The following is a 22,110-nucleotide window of genomic DNA, read 5'->3' on the forward strand; positions in this document are numbered from 1 at the left end:
TTGGGAGCAATTTTCAATGATTTTCAAGCAAAGGCATCTAGGAAATATGAACTGTAAGTTGATGCAATTTAGGAGAAATTAAAAATCTTGTTTAAATGGAACATTGGAAGCAATTTTCAGTGAAGCGGCTTTGCAGTTTATGTAATGCAAACAAATTTACTCAAATTGATTTGAATCTCGGAAAGCTAAATAAAATAATTGTAATGTGTAGCACTTAATAATTACACAGTTAAACAGAAATTTAAAAAGATATCTTCTAGAGTCTGTAATTGTTATGGTAGGTAAAAAAAATAGATGGAACTTTTGGAAATTCATGGTAGGCAAGCATGAAAAATGAGAGGATATTTTTTTAAGTGAAGCATGGTTTTGCCCACAATTTTAAGTGACTTGATTTTACAGGATTGTCTGAAATGCTTGCATGCGGAATGTTAGGGTCATTTTAAACCATTACAATTACATGCTTTGATTTAATGTATCACAAAGTAATTATCATATGATTTGCAGTTCTCTTGATCTTAGATGAAATTTGCAATTTTTCTCACTTACAGTGAGACAACTGAATTGTAATTTACCAATTGATTACCAGGATAAAAAAAAGAAAATCACTTTATGGTGATTTTTTAATGATTATTGTGTTATACCTCATGTACAATCAATCAGAGTTTTTGGTCCCCTGAATGTACAACAAATTGGGATTGCCCTTTATGGCATACCTAGCTGTGTTCTGGATGTTGATGTTATGTAGAGACAGTTCTAATCATTCCTGAGAGTACAGTTTGGTTTTAGCTTCAATTTGTTTGAAATGCATTCAGATACACTCACTTGAAAAATCTAAAGATAGATCTTCAATACTGTTGCTAGCGAATGCCTTTGGGTTGTGAGGTGGACACCTCATTTTTCTGTGCCTTCCTATCATGTGGATATAGGACTGCTATTTTTATCATGACCACCAAGGGTTTTTTTTCTATGATACCCAGTATTTTGGGAGCTATTTTCTTTTTTATTTTTTTTTTTACCAGCACATTGTGAAAGTGTTACTTTTGCAGTGTGATGTTCAGTCTTTCTAATTTTTCCAAAGATTTTCAGTAAATTTCAACAGCTAAGTCTTGATAGGTACTGATCAGTCACTTATTTCTGGAGAAGTTAGTTATCCAGGGGGTCTCGTCCACGATTGCTCTTTGTAGTGCCACTTAGCATCATGTTTGAAGGCATTCTCAATATGTCTGATCTTTATGATCCCAACCTTAAAGTCCAGCCTTCAGCCTTTTCGTAGGGGGCCAGGATCATCATAACCCCATCTAAAGGGGGGCTCTTCTGGTAAAAACTTCATATGTTTTCGGTTGCCCTGACCACAGGATGGGGAGCACATCTGAGTCTTAAGTTTAGGGAGTATTGTACAGGGAGGGAAGCCACAGCCACCTGAACTTTGATCTTTAGGTGATCTTTGTAGAATTCCAAGCATTTATGACTGACTTGTCGTACCATTATGTGACGGTCATGACTGACAGTACCACTGCTGTCATGTACTACATGAAGATTCAAGAAGATACAAGGTTGTAATCTGTTCATATTGTCAGTGATCTTTTCATTAGCAAAAATTCCTGACTTCTCCCTCATGCCATAATTTGTTCCAGAGTTCATAATGGCATGGCATTTACTCTCAGCTTGTCCACACGATTCTCCTATCAGAGAGATCCCATCATGCAGAGGTTTTCAAAGTTCTGTGGCAAGTGTGGGTAACCTCCTTGTGCCATGTTGTTGAATGGCAGACTTGCACTTTGCTGTTTTTCACAGTTAGAACTGGCAGCTTGGACTGTAAATATCTTGTTTCACCCTGGGAACAGCCTTATAGTGTCTATGTTACAGAAGTTAGCATTTTCTTGGATGACCCTCATTGCTTCCATTTGCGCAACCTCTCCTCCACCTCCACCTCCACCTTTATGTGTGGAAGTTACCAGTCTCAAAGAGAAGCCTTTTGTAAGTCACAGCAAAGATCACCACCACAAGTATATCCTTCACCGGTCAAATTGTTGACGGATAGTGTCCAAAGACAGGTGTCGACAGCTAAACTGTCGAAAACACAAAATGATATAGACAAAAGGGCGGGAATCAAAGTGCAAAAAAAATCATCGTATAAGATTAACTGCCCACGACCATATTTAATTCCAATAAGTGGATGAAATGGGCTTTCCAGGGTGATTATCCTGCCAAACCTTTTGAACTGGTTAAGTAGCATCAAATTACTCTAGTACTAAAAAAAGCACAATAACTGTTTTCTCAAGTGAGTTAGTCTGTTCCATTTATATCTTTGAGAAATGGCTATATGTATACAATTCATGCTTTGTTCAAGAGAATAAGAATTCCTCATGTATATATTGCATTATGAACCAGAAAAATGAGATATACTATACTTAAGATTTGATATTCAACTGGCTCAAAAACTACAACTTAAACCCAGTGTCAGTTTCACTGTATTTTGAGCATTTTGCTATAAACAGCATGAAGGAACTCCTCTCAGATAGTAGTACTGCAAATTATTATTATTATTTTTTTTTTCTCCCCTCCCCTCCCAGTCCAGTCAGTACTTATGGAGAAAAATTCAAGGACTGAATTTGCAGCTTTGGTATCCAGAACCTGGAAATGCATTATGTGGTGATGTGTAAGATTGTTTAAATAGTTTAATGGAATCTCTTGATGAAGAAACAGACCATAAATTAGTTTCATTTTTTCATTACTTCTTGATGACGTTGCTCGGAGTTTTTCAGCAAGGAAGAATGCAGAAATTTAAAGTTTAATTGTGGTCAGTATATGAGAGAACAGCAAACAATTTGCCAAGAATAAATATTGCTCTTGAATGTTAGCATAATGCTGTCAAGAAAAGGATGATGATTTCTCATCTGACAGAATCTATTTAGAAAAATTCGACTGGAACAATCAAATATGGAACTGCTTTTAGAGCAAGTGTTTCAGGGGGAAAAGTATTGGAAGACAGAACTAGATATATGATTTAGTAAACCAGCAAAAAGAAAATATTTTTCGTTATGAACCTCAAAGTGAACTAGAATACCCAAAACCATTAGCATATAATTTCTGAAATTAATAGTAGTATAGTCATTAATTGTAATTTTTTCATTTTAAACTCATTCTTTTAGGTAAACTATGTATATTCAATATACAGAATAAACTTATATTTTACCCCAAAATCTATTTACAGTTATCATCCAGAGTTTTTTTATTTTGCATTAACACATTCCTTTTGACACTTTGGCCAATATTCTTTAAAGTGTATCAACATTTTGACCATTGGCATTTTATCTGTTGACACTTTCAACATTCTGTCTAACAACAGTTTGCCCCACAACTATTCTACCACCATCACTTACCTGGGTAAGTGGTTGAGAGTCATGGCTTGATTTAATGAATGTTGCTTTGGTCCCTTTGAAGGTTTTAATAAATTGTTACAAAACTACTACATGTGCCTGGGGAAGCTCTTTCACTGATTAAAGGTTCCTAATTGACTTGACCTTCTTTAAGTATATTGTTATGCTCTTTCAGGCAAAGTTTCAACATTAAGCTTCTGGTCCTCAATGGGTCTCTTGTTTGCCCCAGAATTTGGAGCCAGACTTGGTCTTCTATTAAGAACAGATCTCTCTTCAGTTCTTTGCGCTTCCAATCTTGGATTCTTTTCTCTTAATGAACTTTTGTATACTTTGTGAGACCCTATGGTTGTATCACCTTCAAACAGAATTGTTTCATACCTATCACTGTTGATTTTACCTGCATTAGTCATCATATGTGTGCTGACTTGTACTCAATTTTACATGCACAAGTCATCATGTGTGCTGACTTGCACTATTAATCCTCCATTGTAAATCAGAAAAATGTGGTAAATTTATTGTACTGTTAACGTAAAACTGTTATCCATGTGAAAAATAAATCTTGAAGTAGTAGCATATACACAGGTGGTTTAACACAGTTTTATTTCAATCTCTGTCTAGCTGTATAAAAAAATATGTTGGATGAGTCGGTTACTTTCCCACTCAAAATACTTTCAAGTTCAGGTACCTTAAATTCTAAAACCCAGTTAAGCTTCATGTGATGTAAGATACATTACAAATTTAAAGGACTAAAACTAAACCCTCATAATGTTTAGGCAACCTCATGGGGAATAAAGATGCTAGTTATATCACCTAAGTTGTATGTTAAAATAACAAGAGTTCTGGATCAGTGAGAAATACTAAAGGTAAAAAGGATACATATTCTCAGTGACTGGGTACATTATTAAGTACATATTATCAAATGGCATAAATTGTCCAGACTATTAAAAATGTAATCAGTAATCAGCTGTAACATCTGTTTGTTATGTTGTCAGATGTACACTGTCACGAACCCCGAGAGAGAGGTCCGCTTCAGGTTCGATATTATGATAAACAAAAGATTCAACACCAACAGTTGAAACTTGGGATACGAATATAGAAAGATACACAAACACAACAAAGGTTTATTTACAAGCTTACTAACAAAGATAAATGCAGAATGGTACCTCCTATTTACATTAAAAAAAAAAGCAAAATCTTACAATGCGTGAACTGGGGAAGAAGTGAGGTAATTCAAATACTAGCTGGCCAGTTTTGCGACTAGAAGCGATGGCTTCTCAAAGGAGAACTGTAATTGTAGACGTCTTCTTGACACTGTATTGCAGAAAACAATGTCTATTCTTGATACTTGAAGGGCAGGAACTCCTCAAAACCTCTTGTAAAACGTTACTTCTCTGAAGTCTTGCTCTACGTCAAAATGCCTCGGTTGTCCACTCCTCACGACAACTTGACCAGAATTCAACCAACTCTCGAGCGACTTTTCCTCTCTGATCCTTCGTTGGTTCCTTCTTCTCTTATCTCTCGCTGACGATCTCTGCTGCTGATCTCTCACTGATAATCTGATCTGTGGCTCTTACTGATGATCTCTTACTCTCTGCTGGTCTCCTACTTCGTCAGTCGTATTTATAAGGCAATCTGGGGGCGGTGCTACCAGCGAGCGTCACAGGCTCCCGAGATTGCAGGAACGATTTAGAAGAATCTCGAAGATGTATTGCATCAGAAATCGCGGCGTTTCTCACGACACTCCAGCGCCTGTTGCGTTCCCCAACACACCCGACGATTCCAGAACAATCATGAGAACAGGCGCCTGCAACACCTGCGTGAATGCCCCCTTGCTGCAGAACTTCTCGAAGATGCGTTTTTCTTTCCTTTAACTCATAATTCCATTTCCTTGCTATGAAGCAATTACCATGACATACACACCAGGCTACTTACTAAACCTTCAACGCTGACATACATAGTACAGGTAATGTTTAAGCAAGACCTGATGCAGGCATAAGTATCATGATCTAAATTCTAAGCCAGCCAACCAATCTATTCAGCTCTTTATTAAAGACTCTCTCCTGAACTCTCAGGAAAATATTCAAAAGTTCAAGATTTTAGCTTAGGGACAGCACTCTCCAAATTTAAGTAAAAGCTGGAGATATAAATCATATTTGGTCAGAGTAGGGGACAACCTAGGCATTACCTGGAGAGAGAGTTGTTACCCAGACAATAACAGCTGCTTAAGAGTTGTCATTACTTAGATAATAATAACTGCTTAATTGTTCATTACCAAAGGTAGTTGGGTTTGGAGGAAAGGTAGGATGATTCATTTTGACTTCACTGGAACTTTCCCCCTCTTGATTGATTTTTGGAATATGTGGTTACTTTCAAGAGAAGTGGTTTTTCAGACAAAAAATCTATTTAGAGCCAGCAATTTTTTTATTAATTTAAAAAATGGTTGATTATTGTATTTGGCACAGTTGCCTTGAACATATTGATTAAAAAGAATCTATAAACTCATAAGAGTAACAAGGAGCATAAAAGTTTTGTATTCGAAGTTCAGTAACATGTATTCTGTTGAATAATTTGATTTCCATTTTTTGGGTATTCTTTCAATAATTTCAAGAGATATTGAGTGATAAATTTGTTACTGAATCTTGCATTGTAGAACTTGTAATTGATCACAAAGAAATGAAATCATGATGCACTCTGCCTTGTTAGTGAAAGTTTGCATGTGTCAGTCTTTTACAAATGTTCTTAAGTTAAATGTTCTAAAGTGACTGCAGATCAACGGATTTTATTTACCATAGCACCACAACCCAGTGATTAAACAGGGGTGTAGTTTTAGTCACTTTGTACTGGTGCATCATAATAGATTTGAACCTAAAGAATTCTTTGCTTTTGAAACTTTATGGAGACACACATGGCTGAAAATAATGTAGTGTTAATAGCCCAGCAGTATTAGCTTTTTTATGGTGGCAGAAAATATTCTTAGTTGTTTTAGGCTTTGAATGGAAAACTAACTTTTGCAGTAGTATACAGTGGAAAAGATTAACTTAAAAATGTCTAAACTTCTTTTAATAGGAAATTATATAAAAATGTTTATAGTAACTGTATTGTCATAAGAATCAGATATGACTAGAATGAGGCTTGTTGCAGTATGGTTAATGCTGCTTAAGTACTTCACTTAATGACAATGGTAATCTCGCATTAAAAGCTCACTGCTTGTTTAGATATCAGATTAAACTAAAGTAATTTGCTTCTATACTAGCAGAAATTTTTTATATTTCCAGACTACAAAAATCACAATTTCATAATTCTTTTTAGTATTGTGACTAAACCCTATCCTAGATAATGCACTGCTTACATCAGCTGGTCCTGAAGTAAGTTTGCATACGAAACCTAGTGATGAGTGGACTTCGGTCTTTGCAACTGGGTTATTGTCTTTTAGGGGAAATATGATAATTGGAAAATCCAAAACAAAATTTGACTTGATTTTCTTTTGTTTGTGGTTATCTGTTCAATGGGAGAATGAAGCCCATATTCATTCTTCTGATATATAAGTACTGGTTTTACCTTCAAACTTTGTGAAATGGTAAAAGGTTGTAGATGATGTTTGGTAAGGGGAATGGCTTTTAAAAGCTGTTGATAGGCAGGGGTGCTATAGTATTTTATTTTCTGTGAAATGTTCTCAGATTTTTGTGTTAGAGGTGAGGCACTTTATTTTAGTGCCAAAGATACCCTCAAGTTGAGAATTAACAGTACATTTGCTTATTTATATAGTACTGCTAAAGATGCCATCAAGTTAAGGATTAACAAATACATATGAATAATTATATAGCTCTCAAATGCTTCATTAGGGTTAATACCCATTGGTGACTTAGTTACAGATTAAAGTTTGTTCAAGCTGAACAGGTCTGGAGTTTTGCTCAGTTTGGCTCTCATTGAATCCAGAAGGGCAAGAATTTACTAGAAATAAACTATACTCAGTTTTTTTCCATCTGTCCACCTGCCTGTGGTGCTCGCGCATGGTAACACTGCGTCCCGGGCTTTAAATAGTTACGCTATGTGTAAGTTTTAGGTAAATGAAAAGATATCTGGGTGTACATTTGCAACCGAAAAATGTTTTGATAATTTACTGTATGCGAGTTACACCATTAATATTCGAAATAGGATATTGTTATTATTGTTGAATGTAATCTGCCTTTTCGGGGTGGAGCGGTTTATCTGTGGAGTTCAGAAATGAAAAGTATTCTTGCTGAAAGCAGGGATTTTTCAATAAATAATATCATACATTTTTTTAATAAGAGGTTTCTCAAATAAAGTCTAGATTTTTTTTAATTTTTTATTTAATTTTTTTTTATTATTTTTTTTTTATTTTTTTTTTTTTTTATTTATTTGTTATTTATGTATATTTTTTATTTATTTGTTTTATTTTATTTTATTTTATTTTATTTTATTATTTTTTTTTTTCCCCCATCTCCTTCTCAGGATTAATCCCTGAGAACCAGCCCGATAAGTCTACTTGAGACTCAGAGGTCTGGAAAAACTAAGCCCTATTAATAATATTTCGGGGTGGCGAATGGAACAGCCAGACGCAAATTCCATTAAACAGATGCTAAACAAAGTTACGTCATATCGTATCTGGCTGAAATGCACTTTATGAAAATTAAAAATAGGTGTTGTCCAATAAAGTTGACTTCTTGCTGTAATGAACAGAGAGAGAGAAGCAATTTTCCTGCCACTGTGTCTGGCTGTTCCATTCGCCACCCCAAAAAGGCAGCGTACATTCAACAATAATAACAATATCCTATTTTGAATATTAACGGTGTAATTCACATACAGTAAATTATTAAAACACTTTTAAGTTGCCATTGTACACCCAGATACCCTTTCATTTACCTAAAACTTACACATAGCGTAACTATTTAAAGCCCGGGACGCAGTGTTACCATGCGCGAGCACCACAGATGAGTGGACAGATGGAAAAAACTGAGTATAAGTAATTTAGAAAATTTCAACTGCATGAAACAAACTGCAGATTAGATATCTTGTTTTGTGCTGCTAACTGTCTAAATACTAGTTAATTCTGCAGTGGTCTTTACCAGAGGTTGGTCAGTAGTCTTGTCCCATGGACTGGTCATATCATCTCTGAAGCAGATCTTGTGCCAATAAAATACAATCTACCTGTAGGAATGTACTCCAACCTGAAATTGTTTTTATGCAAAGTAAACTAACAGGAATCTTGCATTTTTGCATTTTCAGTCTTATATAATACATAGTTATGAATGCAGACAAATATTTGTGTGCAAAATTTTAGCTAATATTCTAGTTTCCTCATTTCTAAAACATTCATTTCACATTACAGAAATGCAAAAGATCAGGGCCATGATGAAGCTATAACAGGGTATGCCAAAAGGCTACTATTTCGTCTATAAAGATGGTCTGATGTTATTGGCATTAGTCTTAGAAGTAAAATATTGGAGATCGTTGGACAGAAATAAGATGGAAATAGTCCTTAAGCTTTAAGCAGAAAATTAGACTTACGGAAGTAGTTTGTCTTTAAATTATTCAGTCATGAGCACTAGGGATAATTATTTTATCTTCAGAACTAGCATACTAAGCAGGGCATTGCATTTTAAATTCCTCCTGTGCAAGAGTTAAAGCAAAAAAAATTTCCTGTTAAGTAGCAATTATGAGTTTAAATAAAAATAGGGCAAAAATCTAAACTGTGCCCAAAAGTTTTAATTGTGGAATTTTTAGCTAGTTGATTATGAAAGTTGAGTCTACTTTATATATGGTCTTACTTCAAGTAATGTTTACTCTAAGTATTAGATTGTAAGGTCAATGAGGATTAAAAATATGGTTTAATGGTTAATATAAAAATGTGAAAATTTAATTGTAAATTTGACTTGACAGCTGAGTAATAAATTCTATTTTGCAGGACCTTTCTACTGGTTAGTGAGTAAGTCTGTTCTTCTGGGCAGGATTGCTGGATATCAAGCTTTGTAGCAAAGGCTCTTAATCTGGAAGAGTTAATGGAGTATTCCTGATGCATCAGTGAGACATCAGGGTTCCCTTTCTTAGAAGCTTCAACAAGGATTTGTGAAAATCTTTAAGGGAAACAAAATATATTGAGTGCTTCCCTTTCAACTTCAACCTCAGTTGAACTCTGAATTCTTGAGAAAGCATCATGGAGCTTTGAAGAATGCATTGCATGTTCAGTTTGGATAAACTAAGTAGGTAGCCACCAAGAAAAAAACTTTTATTTTTCTGTATAGATGCAAAGTTTTTGGAGTTTTGACTGTTAATACTCATTGTAGACTTACTGATTTCTCCCTTAATCCATAAATTTGAATAAAAGAGTATCTTTAGTGCATTTATTTGTAGGTAGATGTTATCATTGTAATTTGACACTGGTGGAAGCAAATAAATACTGTACCTAAGTATTGTTACTTTATTTGATGCCTTGTTCTTTTCAGGGAAACTGTTGCAAGGTCCAGTAATGTTTTCATTCTGATAAATAAACTTTTATCCAGAGGAGTACACTCACTTGTTTAGCAAAGATTGATTTTAAGTTCTTATCAGTGTACTAAAATACAGTATTATACCTATAACAGCTTATGTAATTAGAACCATTATTGGTATCCATGAATTATGTTGTCTGAAATTAGTGGTTGTAGATTCAGTCATGTAAAACAATTATGCTAGGTGAGCTTCTTGTCCAGTTGAATTAATACGGCTATCTAGAAATGGATCTTGCCATATCGCTATATGTAAAGGATGGTCCTCTGAAAACTCAAAATGGACAGAGACCTCCCTATTTTCCTACAAAGCTGAAGAGTATTTTGATGGTCAGAGAACTATCTGGTGTCAGGCTGTAGCTGGTGCCAGAAGTGCTGTATGCCAGTTGAGCTATGAGCTCAGGACTGGTGGGTGCTTGTGGGAGCTAGTGGGAACTCAGAGCAAGAGATGGTGCCAGACTGTAATCGGTGCTGAACGAGCACGGCACTATGTGATCTGGGTGCCAAACGTAAGGAAATTGAGAAGATTAATTCAGGGGAACAAGCAAGGGGCATGGACATCCATCCAGGTTCCAGGAAGCCTGATCCCTTCCTCGCTTGGACGCTGGCTCCTACTGCTGCACAGGGAACACACTTCATTTGTTCATATACGAAACAAACCTTCGGTCTTAACATTAGGATTTACTAGCGCCAAGCTGGAAACCGGTAGAATTAAAATTAAACTTGTGCGATCCAGGGACTATTGGCATCTATACCAGGTTACAGGGCATGTATACCCAGACTGCCCTCGGCGTCGTGTGACCCGCCAGTTATCTTTCTACCGCCTTTAAGATAGGACGTGTTCTCTGTCTATCTGTTTAAAGCCGGTTTAAGTTTGCCTGTGTATATCCATTTCACTTTCATTTTTCTTATTAATTCTCTTTCTCTGAGTGTGCTCAGTGTGGGTGTGACCTGTAAGAGTGTGTAAGTGGTGAGATGGAGTGTGTTGTATCGCCGTCGGGATCTTCTTCCATTTCGAAGACAAGACAAAGGAAATGCCGTGGAGTCGGTGGCTTTCCGTGTTCGAGATTCCTAACTTTGGTGTCGACCGATCCTCATCCAACGCGTAGTAGGTGCAGAGAAAATGTATGCACAATTACTAATCCTTGTTCTGTTTGTCGTGGTTGGTCGGTGGAACAGTGGAGGAAGTTTTTTGAGAAAGGCCAGTACAAAAGAAAGGAGTCGATGCCATCTTTGGATGACCAAGCGTTGCCGGCTTCTTTTGTATCGGCAATATACCAGACTGCTCCAGATGTTTTGCCTCCTGCCTTTGATTTGTCCCATACCCCTTCGGTTTCTCCTAGTGGTTCGTTATCAGAAACTCCAGGAGGGATTTTGGGTAATTTGATGCATAATATTTATGCTCTGTTGTGCCCAGTAGGGAGGGGGGAGCATCACCATCTTTGTTCCAGGTGCCTGCTCCCGACTCGAACAGGATGGAAGGTACGTGAGCGGCGCTAGGCCTTCCAGGCATACCAACCTTGGAAGGTTTGCTGTCGCATTATATGGCGTCACGGTTCCAGCAGAATCCGGCAGCGCTGAATATTCCTCATCTCCCGGGCTTGCACTTTATGGGAAATAATGCCGCTGCTACGCCAACAACTTCAATGTTTACGGCGATGCAGAACGTTGGGGGTAGTTTTGCTGCAAACGCAGGGATGCCAGCAGCAGCAGCCCAGTCTCTCCCTACAAGATTGGTGACGTCACAACCGACGTCACACACCGACATTGCAGACGCGATGATGTCACAGCCTACTGCTTCTCAGCCTACTTCGCTGCCTCCGGACTCAAATACGCTTTCTGACTCAGTAGTACACACTGTAATGACGAAATTACAGGATCTAGAGAAGAAAATTAATAAGAAAGAAAAAAAGAAAAGGCGTGATTCGTCTTCTTCTTCGTCTTCTTCCTCTAGCTCGGCGTCATTGCTAAGTTCGATGACGTCATGGCGTGTACCAGTCAAGCGTTGGAGGATACGGGATTTCGCGACTGATCCTTGGGCCAAGAGGAGAAGAGTGAATTCTTCTTCATCTTCGGGCCAGGACTGTCACATCCCAGTCAGCAAGAAAGGCAAGAGGTCAGTGGCTGGTAAGCTCAAAGCTAGAGGACGAAGCCATTTACAAGAGCCCGAACAAGAGAGTGATAAGGGCGGACGCAGAGTTGCCAGTAGAGACTACAAAGAGTCAAAGAAAGACTACAGTGTCGTTGGCAAAATCGACGTTAGGGGCGAAAAGGGCAGAAAAGGATAGAGCACAGACACCATTTTCGCCTGTAAGACCGTTTAAAATACGGAGAAAAGATGATAAGGCTCCTATTAAAAGGTCGAAGAATAGCGAGTTGGCAACCTCGTCTGATACGTTGGTGGAAGGTGTTGTCCGCCTAGATGAAGGATCAAGGCCGAATTCTCCGACGGTCGTTGGAGATGATATTAATCGTCATGGAGAGGAAGTGAGCTCGGTTTCGAGAGAGCCTTCATCTTGGAGGTATAGGTGAGATCCTCGCTCTAGATCCGAGAGCAGAGAAGGAGTGAGGCAGTCTCGTTCTCCTGCTGACTGTTCGGGATCAAGCCGTCGGCGGTCATCAGAGATCAAAGAGGCCGCGGCAGTAGGGGCAGACGGCCACGAAGCACCCAGACGTTTGTCAGGGGATAGGAGTGAGATAGCGTCTCCTGTGGCTGAGCACAGTATGCTAGAACCGGAGGAAGGAGAAAACCAAGAGTTTCTGGCTTCGTATGCGGAGGTGATAGATTTGATTCATCAATTCAATAACTTTTCGGAGAGAACGGAAACACCTGCCAGTATGCTTCCTCCGGGGATTGACATGGCGTTTGGGGTGAAAAAGGATACCAAGGTGTTGTATGAATTGCCTTGTTCAAATCATGCGGAGTTCGTTTTACAACATGTAAACGCACGGATTGCGGGAAGGGATAATTTCTTAAGATCAAATAGATCGTTTAAGTTTATCCCTCCTCCAATGATGAAACAAAATATTTTACGACACCGACGGTTCCTTTACTATCTAGACAAATTAACCCAAATGTGGTAAGGTTAAGGCCTGGATTAACCTTAGATGAAGTGAAAATGGAATGCCCCTCGATGACTTGCCAAGAGGCTACTACGTAAGAAGCAACAGCTTCTTCTGTCTTTCAGACTGCTTCTTGGCTGGATCATTGGTCGACAGCAGTTGCGAAGATTGCATCCTCAGAAGTGACGAGGAAGGTAGTGGATGAATCAATGTTCATTAGATTACTACAATCAGGTGCCAAAGCAATTGCGTACTTGACAAATTTAAGTGCCAATGTTTGGGCAAATATCCTGTTAATGAGGAGGGATGCAGCTTTGGCTAGACTAAGTCGCACTGTTTATTTGGATTCCCTGCTAGCAATGAGGAATGGGAATATCTTAGAGTCGCAATTGCTGTTGCCAGGGGCCATACTAGAAGAGGCTATAGATAGAAGAAGGATGGACACTAACGATAGATTGGTACAGCAGGCAGTTAGGAAAACATCTAGCAGTCAGGCTAATCCTATGGGGGTGAGGCAGCAGCAAATACCTCGGAAGAAGCCAGTGAGGAATAACATCCCTAATAGAGCAACAAGACCCTCTTCCCCAAAGAAGTTAACTCGTTGGCCCTTTCACAATAGAAATAACAGAGGAAGGGGGATTAGGGGAAGAGGAAGGGGCTCAAGACAATAGGATAGGCGCCTCTCATCACTCAGCCACACCAGTGGGGGGTTGCCTGGCAAATCACTGGAAGGTGTGGCAGGAACTGGGAGCAGAGCAGTGGGTGGTGGATGTTCTCAGAGTCGGGTATTTGATTCCGTTCGAAGTATCTTCACCCCTGACAGAATAGCCATTACTTCACCCTGCTTATGCTCAAGAACCTCTGAAAGAGGAAGTGAAGAAGATGATGGAAAAAGGGGCTGTGGAACAAGTATCCATTCCGTCAAAGGGGTTTTACTGCAGAATTTTCCTTGTACCCAAAGCCAACAGGGACTGGAGGACAGTAATAGACCTGTCAACTTTGAATCTGTTTATAAGAAAAACTAGATTCAAAATGGAAACTCCAAAGACGGTTCTACAAGCAGTCAGGATCAAGGACTTTATGCTGACAATCAACTTGAAAGACACTTACTTTCAGATCCCAGTCCTTCAGTCTTCCAGGAAATTTCTCTGCTTCAGTCTTGCAGAGAAAGTTTTCGAGTTCAAAGTTCTGTGCTTCGGATTGACAACAGCTCCTCAAGTTTTTACAAGAGTGTTCACTCTTGTGTCAACATGGGCGCATGCTCAGGGGATCAGGCTAATAAGATATCTAGACGATTGGCTGGTGATAGCAAAGTCCAGAGAGAAATTACTCAGGGACAGGGCGACCCTCCTACGGTTTTGTCACAGCTTAGGTATTGTGATAAATCAGAAGTCGCAGTTGGATCCAAGTCAATGGCTGGTGTATCTGGGAATGGTTATAGACACAATAAAAGCCAAAGTATTCCCGACAGACCAGAGAGTGGAGAAATGCAAACAAGTGGTGAATGCCTTCCTGGTAAAACAAACACAGCCAGCAAAACAGTGGCAGGTAGTACAGGGAGTTCTAACTTCCTTGGAGAAGCTAGTACCACAAGGGAGGCTACACCTTCGATCTCTACAATGGAGGATGAAGGAGTTCTGGTCACCAATAGTAGATCACCCGTACGAGCAGATTCCCTTTTCGGCAGAAGTGAGGAAAGACTTGCTTTGGTGGGTGAAGGACAGTAATCTGACAGTGGGTGTTCCCCTTCAGCAACCCTCCCCGGATCTCCTGCTGTTCTCAGATGCGTCACTAGAAGGTTGGGGAGCGCATATGGAGGAGCTGATGTTTTCAGCAAAATGGAGCGGCAAGGACAGAAAACTCCATATAAACGTGCTGGAGTTAAAAGCAGCATTTCTAGCACTACAGGAATTCTGGGAGAGGGTACAGGGGCAATCAGTGATTTTGATGTCAGACAACACCACAGTAGTAGTTTACATAAACAAACAAGGTCTAGTGTCTCGACAGTTACATGTGATGACAGTTCAACTTTATCAGTGGGCTGTAGAGAACGTAGTAGACATGAGGGCCAGATATATTCCGGGAAAAAGAAATATAGTGGCCGACAAGTTGAGCTGCAGGGATCAGATCCTGGGAATGGAGTGCTCCTTGCACCAACAAGTAGTGGACAGAATGCTCATGTTGTGGGAAAGGCCGATCATAGACCTTTTCGCAGCCAGGTACAACAAAAAGTTGGGAGTGTATTGTTCGGTAGTCCCGGACGTAGAGGCAGTAGCAGAAGATGCGCTACAACACCCATGGGACAATCTGGATGTCTACGCATTTCCTCCATTTTGTCTAATCCGTCAGGTTCTGAACAGGGTAATGCAGTCTCAGAACCTCAGAATGACTCTGGTAGCTCCATTATGGCCAAAGGCAGAATGGTTTCCGGACCTCTTGGAACTCCTGATAGACGTGCCGAGAGAGTTACCCCCATGGAACAACCTGCTATGTCAGCCGCACGTGGAGAGGTACCACCGGTCGGTGAAGTCCCTATCACTTCACGGGTGGAGACTGTCGAGTATCTCTTGCGAGCGAGAGGGTTTTCGCAAAAAGCAGCAGCGCAGATGGCAGGAAATAACAGAAAGTCATCGGCAGCAGTATACCAAGGAAAATGGTCAGCATACTGTGATTGGTGTCGTAGAGGGAACTTGTCTCCACTCGGTACCACTATTCAGTTATTAGCAGACTTTCTGATATATCTCAGGACAGAAAGGCATATGTCTGTATCTGCGGTGAAGGAGTACAGGGCTGCTCTAGCCTCGGTCTTACACATGAAAGTGTGGACATTTCATCTTCATGGGAGTTGGCCATGTTGATGAAGAGCTTTGAGCAGTCATGTTCGCCAAAGGAACTGAAAGCCCCAGATTGGGATTTGACCATGGTACTGAGTAGTCTGACAAAACCCCCCTACGAACCACTAAGGCAGTCCACAGATAGGAGCCTGACCCCGAAGACAATCTTCTTATTGGCCCTAGCTTCAACCAAAAGGGTGGGGGAACTACATGGTCTGTCATATATTGTAAAGCACTCGAGAGGTTGGAAGTCAATGGCATTCGAGTTTGTGCCAGTATTCGTGGCCAAAACTCAAAACCCATCAATAGTGGACAGCAGATTTGACTGTTTTTCCATACCTTCTCTGGCAGATTTTGTAGACGATGACAAAGATGAGATGCTTCTGTGTCCCGTTAGGGTAATAAGAGAGTACTTAAGGAGGACAAGGCACCTCAGGCCGGGGTGCAGGAGGTTGTTCGTAAGTACAGGACGGAACAAAAAGGAAGTGTCCAGGAATACAATATCGTTTTGGCTAAGAGAAATGATCGGAAATGCCTACAGGACAGAAGACAGGGGGTCAGATAGCCAGGAGAGGGTTAGGGCTCATGACATTAGAGGCTTGAGTGCTTCTTTGGCATTCAAGAAGAATATGTCTGTGGAGAGAATTCTGAAAGCTGGTGTTTGGAAACACCAAACGACTTTCACTTCTTTTATTTAAAAGACGTTGCCCATAGATCCTTGGATACCTTTTCCTTGGGTCCAGTGGTGGCGGCCCAGCAAATGGTATAGCTCATCCAGTACCCCTGGCGGGTCAGTTTGTGTCTAGTCTAAGATGAAGGTATGAAAGTAGAATGAATGGGATGACTGGTCTTTTTTCTTTACTACATTCTTTCTACTCCTTTACCTACGGGCAGTATGAAGGAGAGTACCATCATAAGCTGGAACGGACTAGATGCAGGTGAGGTGGTCAGCCATACTGTAAAGTTATGTTAGAGTATAGTATACTTTTCAGTAGCAACACACCCCTCTCGGTAATAGGGAAGGGAGGGGTGATGGTAGATCCAGATACAAGGGACAAGAGTGGTTTATGAGAATGGAGGGTCCTCTATTTTCCCATAGTTTATAAACCATGGCTTGATACCAGGACCCAGTGAGGGAAACCAATAGATTTCCTTATATCTTTGGTTCAAGGGTTTATAGTCCATTCTCTTGGAATACTCCTAATATTTGGAAATGGATATAGGTGGCAAACTCCCAGTCAGTTAGAGATGTACCTCCCTCCAATAAGTTAAGACCGAAGGTTTGTTTCGTATATGAACAAATGACAAATTTGTAACTAATTTGTATTATTCATAACTAACAAACCTGAGGTCTTAACAGTTGAAGGCCCACCTTGAACCACCCCTCTAGCAGTCTAAACTGGGTTAGAAGTATAACTGGTGGGTCACACGACGCCGAGGGCATTCTGGGTATACATGCCCCGTGACCTGGTATAGATGCCAATAGTCCCTGGATCGCACAAGTTTAATTTTAATTCTACCGGTTTCCAGCTTGGCGCTAGTAAATCCTAATGTTAAGACCTCAGGTTTGTTAGTTATGAAAAATACAAATTAGTTACAAATTTGTCATTTTTTGAGAGGAGGTTTGGATGTCGACTTTGATAGCCTAGGAGGGAAATCAGACATAGGCTCTCAGTCTGGATTGTCATTTTTGTCTACCACATCGAAAGGGCAACCGTTGCACAAGGGAAGTGGTTTCAGCACTCAAGAGTTTAAACCTCCCTAGAACGTTTTGAATATTGCACCAAGTCCAGAATTGACTTCTTTTGCAACTCGGAAGCAATACTACTTACCACCACTTACTGAAAAAAGGAAATCATGATCTAATGGGGAAAGCAAAAGTGCCAACTTTTTCTCTGAAGTAACACCTTTTGAGGTAAAGGAATACCAAAGTTCACATTTCTTAATTATCAGAGCACTTACTGCCCAATCTAAAAAGTTAATCAATTCAAAAAACTTGAAGAGATTCATTAGAAGTGATTCAACTCAACCAACAAAAACATAATTTTAACAGCCGAGAAAGCAGACTTGCATGAAGACTTAATAAGTCCTGAGAAGTCCTCTTTGTCTGAGGCAGATGCCCCCAGAGAGGGGTCTTCTCCAGTGGTATAATATAAATGTCTTCTCTTCAGTAAGCATGAAGGAGGGGAACAGAAGGTAGCCTTCCTTGGCTTCCTTTTGTCTGCTAACCAGCAGTCTATTTTGCTCAGGGCCTTCCTTGCTGAAGTAGATAGCACCACCTTGGGTAGTTTAACTGTATCCAAGTATAAACTACGTACTCATCTTAATGCAGAAGCAGGAGAAGACGGAACTCATGGGGTAAAGAATGATGAGAAGCTCTTCAAAAAGAAACAAAGAAGGGAAGCTTAAGCAGTTGGAGGCGAAGCTTCATTCGGATCTTGATCCTCTTCTTCTGTTGAAGAAACTGGTGACAAAGTAACCTCTATTGCTCTAGAGACATTGATAGGTCTGACAAACCTAAAAGGGCATCCAAATGCTGTTGGATGTGAGCCAAAGCTAGGTCCACATTGGAGTAGTAACTGAAGAAGCAGATGAAAAAAAGTGTCGGTGCCAACGAGTGCCAATGGATGCTGGGCGCTCAGAAGAAATACGCTTGAATACTGGGTGTTCACTAATTTCTGGGTGTTCGGTTGCTACTGGGCACTCACTAATCTCCATCCGGCCCTAATCTCCATCCGCTACTGGGTTCACTGTTGTTGGTGGGTACTGGCGGAAATTCAAGAACTGTTCTTAAATATTGTACGTGTCTTGTGCCATGGGCGCTCAGGGGAACATAACTTAACTGATGCAGTGTCGTTTCAACAATACTTGGGTCCAGCAGTGGCGGCCCAGCAAGTGTTATAGCTCATCCAGTACCCCTGGCGGGTCAGTTTGTGTCTAGTCTAAGATGAAGGTATGAAAGTAGAATGAATGGGATGACTGGTCTTTTTTCTTTACTACTTTCTTTCTACTCCTTTACCTACGGGCAGTATGAAGGAGAGTACCATCTTAAGCTGGAACGGACTAGATGCAGGTGAGGTGGTCAGCCATACTGTAAAGTTATGTTAGAGTATAGAATACTTTTCAGTAGTAACGCACCCCTCTCGGTCATAGGGAAGGGAGGGGTGATGGTAGATCCAGATACGTACAAGGGACAAGAGTGGTTTATGAGAATGGAGGGTCCTCTATTTTTCCATAGTTTATAAACCATGGCTTGATACTAGCACCCAGTGAGGGAAACCAATAGATTTCCTAATATCCTTGGTTCAAGGGTTTATTGTCCATTCTCTTGGAATACTCCTAATATTCGGAAATGGATATAGGTGGCAAACTCCCAGTCAGTTAGAGACTTACCTCCCTCCAATAAGTAAGTCTATCCTAATGTTAAGACTGAAGGTTTGTTTCGTATATGAACAAATGACAAATTTGTAACTAATTTGTATTTTTCATAACTAACAAACCTGAGGTCTTAACAGTTGAAGGCCCACCTCGAACCACCCCTCTAGCAGTCTAAACTGGGTTAGAAGTATAACTGGCGGGTCACACGACGCTGAGGGCATTCCGGGTATACATGCCCCGTGACCTGGTATAGATGCCAATAGTCCCTGGATCGCACAAGTTTAATTTTAATTCTACCAGTTTCCAGCTTGGCGCTAGTAAATCCTATTGTTAAGACCTCAGGTTTGTTAGTTATGAAAAATACAAATTAGTTACAAATTTGTCATTTTTTGAGAGGAGGTTTGGATGTCGACTTTGATAGCCTAGGAGGGAAATCAGACATAGGCTCTCAGTCTGGATTGTCATTTTTGTCTACCACATCGAAAGGGCAACCGTTGCACAAGGGAAGTGGTTTCAGCACTCAAGAGTTTAAACCTCCCTAGAACGTTTTGAATATTGCACTAACAAGTCCAGAATTGACTTCTTTTGCAACTCGGAAGCAATACTACTTACCACCACTTACTGAAAAAAGGAAATCATGATCTAATGGGGAAAACAAAAGTGCCAACTTTTTCTCTGAAGTTACATCTTTTGAGGTAAAAGAATACCAAAGTTCACATTTCTTAATTATCAGAGCACTTACTGCCCAATCTAAAAAGTTAATCACTTCAAAAAACTTGAAGAGATTCATTAGAAGTGATTCAACTCAACCAACGAAAACATAATTTTAACAGCCGAGAAAGCAGACTTGCATGAAGACTTAATAAGTCCTGAGAAGTCCTCTTTGTCTGAGGCAGATGCCCCCAGAGAGGGGTCTTCTCCAGTGGTATAATATAAATGTCTTCTCTTCAGTAAGCATGAAGGAGGGGAACAGAAGGTAGCCTTCCTTGGCTTCCTTTTGTCTGCTAACCAGCAGTCTATTTTGCTCAGGGCCTTCCTTGCTGAAGTAGATAGCACCACCTTGGGTAGTTTAACTGTATCCAAGTATAAACTACGTACTCATCTTAATGCAGAAGCAGGAGAAGACGGAACTCATGGGGTAAAGAATGATGAGAAGCTCTTCAAAAAGAAACAAAGAAGGGAAGCATAAGCAGTTGGAGGCGAAGCTTCATTCGGATCTTGATCCTCTTCTTCTGTTGAAGAAACTGGTGACAAAGTAACCTCTATTGCTCTAGAGACATTGATAGGTCTGACAAACCTAAAAGGGCATCCAAATGCTGTTGGATGTGAGCCAAAGCTAGGTCCACGTTGGAGTAGTAACTGAAGAAGCAGATGAAAAAAGTGTCGGTGCCAACGAGTGCCAATGGATGCTGGGCGCTCAGAAGAAATACGCTTGACTACTGGGTGTTCACTAATTTCTGGGTGTTCGGTCGCTACTGGGCACTCACTAATCTCCGTCCGCTACTGGGTTCACTGTTGTTGGTGGGTGCTGGCGGAAATTCAAGAACTGTTCTTAAATATTGTACGTGTCTTGCGCCATGGGCGTTCAGGGAAACATAACTTAATTGATGCAGTGTCGTTTCAACAATACAGGGTGCTCAGATGGAGAACATGGAACTACCCCTGAAAGGCACTCAGACACTAGATGATTTTTGGGAGAACAATCTGATGAAAAACTCTAGACTATCCCATGAACTACAAGAAGGTTTATTTTCTCTGGCCTTCTTTGGAGGCTCCTGAGGGGTGCTAGACACATCTATTTTCAATGGTTGGGATTCGTTGCTGAAGCGCCACTGGTACCTCAGTTCATGGATCGAAGCCTCAGAACTAGAGGAAAGATGATTACTGGAAAAGGTGCCTTTCCACTGGCTGTCTGTCATCACCTGTGATTGGCTACAGGTGCAACTGAGGGGCTGACTACCCACTAGTAGACCCCTTGGACTTCCTTGGTCCTCCAGCATGTCTCCTCATAAGGGAGCATGACAGGAACTTTATGCCTAGGAAATCTGACGGGCTGGATAGCTGCTACTTCCATGAAGACACCTTTACTATGGCTGTCCATAGCACCCTGGGACTTTGCAACAGGTGCGGCTGAGGGGCCGACTACCCATGGGCAAATCCCATCAATCTCCCTTGGGCCTCCAGTATTGCTTCTCCCCAGTTCAGAGGAGTGTGCCAGGGACCTTCGCCTAAGAGAATCAGTGGGACAAGTAGCCAGCTTCCCCACTACACTTCTATTAAGACTTCTTTCCAGTGGCTGTCTGTCAGTACCTGGGAAAATGCAACTGGTTCAGCTGAGGGAGCAACTACCCAGGCTAATTCTCAGCCTCCCTTGAACATTCATCATGAATTCTCCCAGGTTCAGGGGAGTATGTCAGTGACTTACATCTAGGAGGACCGGCGGGCCAAATAATCACCTCCTCCACTACACAACAATCACTTGGAAGGTTAATTTCTGTTAACGCAAACACAAGACTGGCAATGGCACGGGAAGGAAGCGAGTGGATAAAATTATAGGCTAGTAGTAAGAGCGAAAGAGCGTATTTGCTGGCTGTTCAATTTGTTCGGTTTATGTATACAGCCCTCCACAGTGATGATTCCCTCTGGCAGGCGCCTATGTGTTTTCAAAATAAGGTGCTTCTTATATTCCATAATTGTCTTTTAGTGTTTTCTTGTCAGCATCATATCTCCTGAAAAGGTAAGTCTGAAAAGGTAAGTCTTCAGTTGCTTTTTTTTTTCTATGATCTTCACTTTAGGCAGTATTTAATGTCTCCCATGGGCGTTCATGGACGCTTTTGGGCGCTTATGGATGCTCTTGGGTACCTATGGCCAGTCCTGGATGCTTATGACTGGTCCTGGGCACTCATGGACACTCTAGCACTTATGGATGGTTTGGCACTCAGGCGCCTT

General features: G+C 40.6%; 1 long non-coding RNA gene across 1 annotated transcript in view; it reads left to right on the forward strand.

The window, feature by feature from the left end:
* Positions 1–9,803, forward strand: part of LOC135197235 (uncharacterized) — a 50,658-nt gene extending 40,855 nt beyond the window's left edge. Inside the window, exon 5 of the long non-coding RNA XR_010310584.1 lies at positions 9,307–9,803. This is a non-coding gene — a long non-coding RNA (uncharacterized LOC135197235). The remainder of the gene's footprint in view (positions 1–9,306) is intronic.
* Positions 9,804–22,110: the final 12,307 nt, after the last annotated feature.

Source organism: Macrobrachium nipponense, chromosome 18 (assembly GCF_015104395.2).
Source record: "Macrobrachium nipponense isolate FS-2020 chromosome 18, ASM1510439v2, whole genome shotgun sequence".
Classification (NCBI taxonomy): Eukaryota; Metazoa; Arthropoda; class Malacostraca; order Decapoda; family Palaemonidae; genus Macrobrachium; species Macrobrachium nipponense.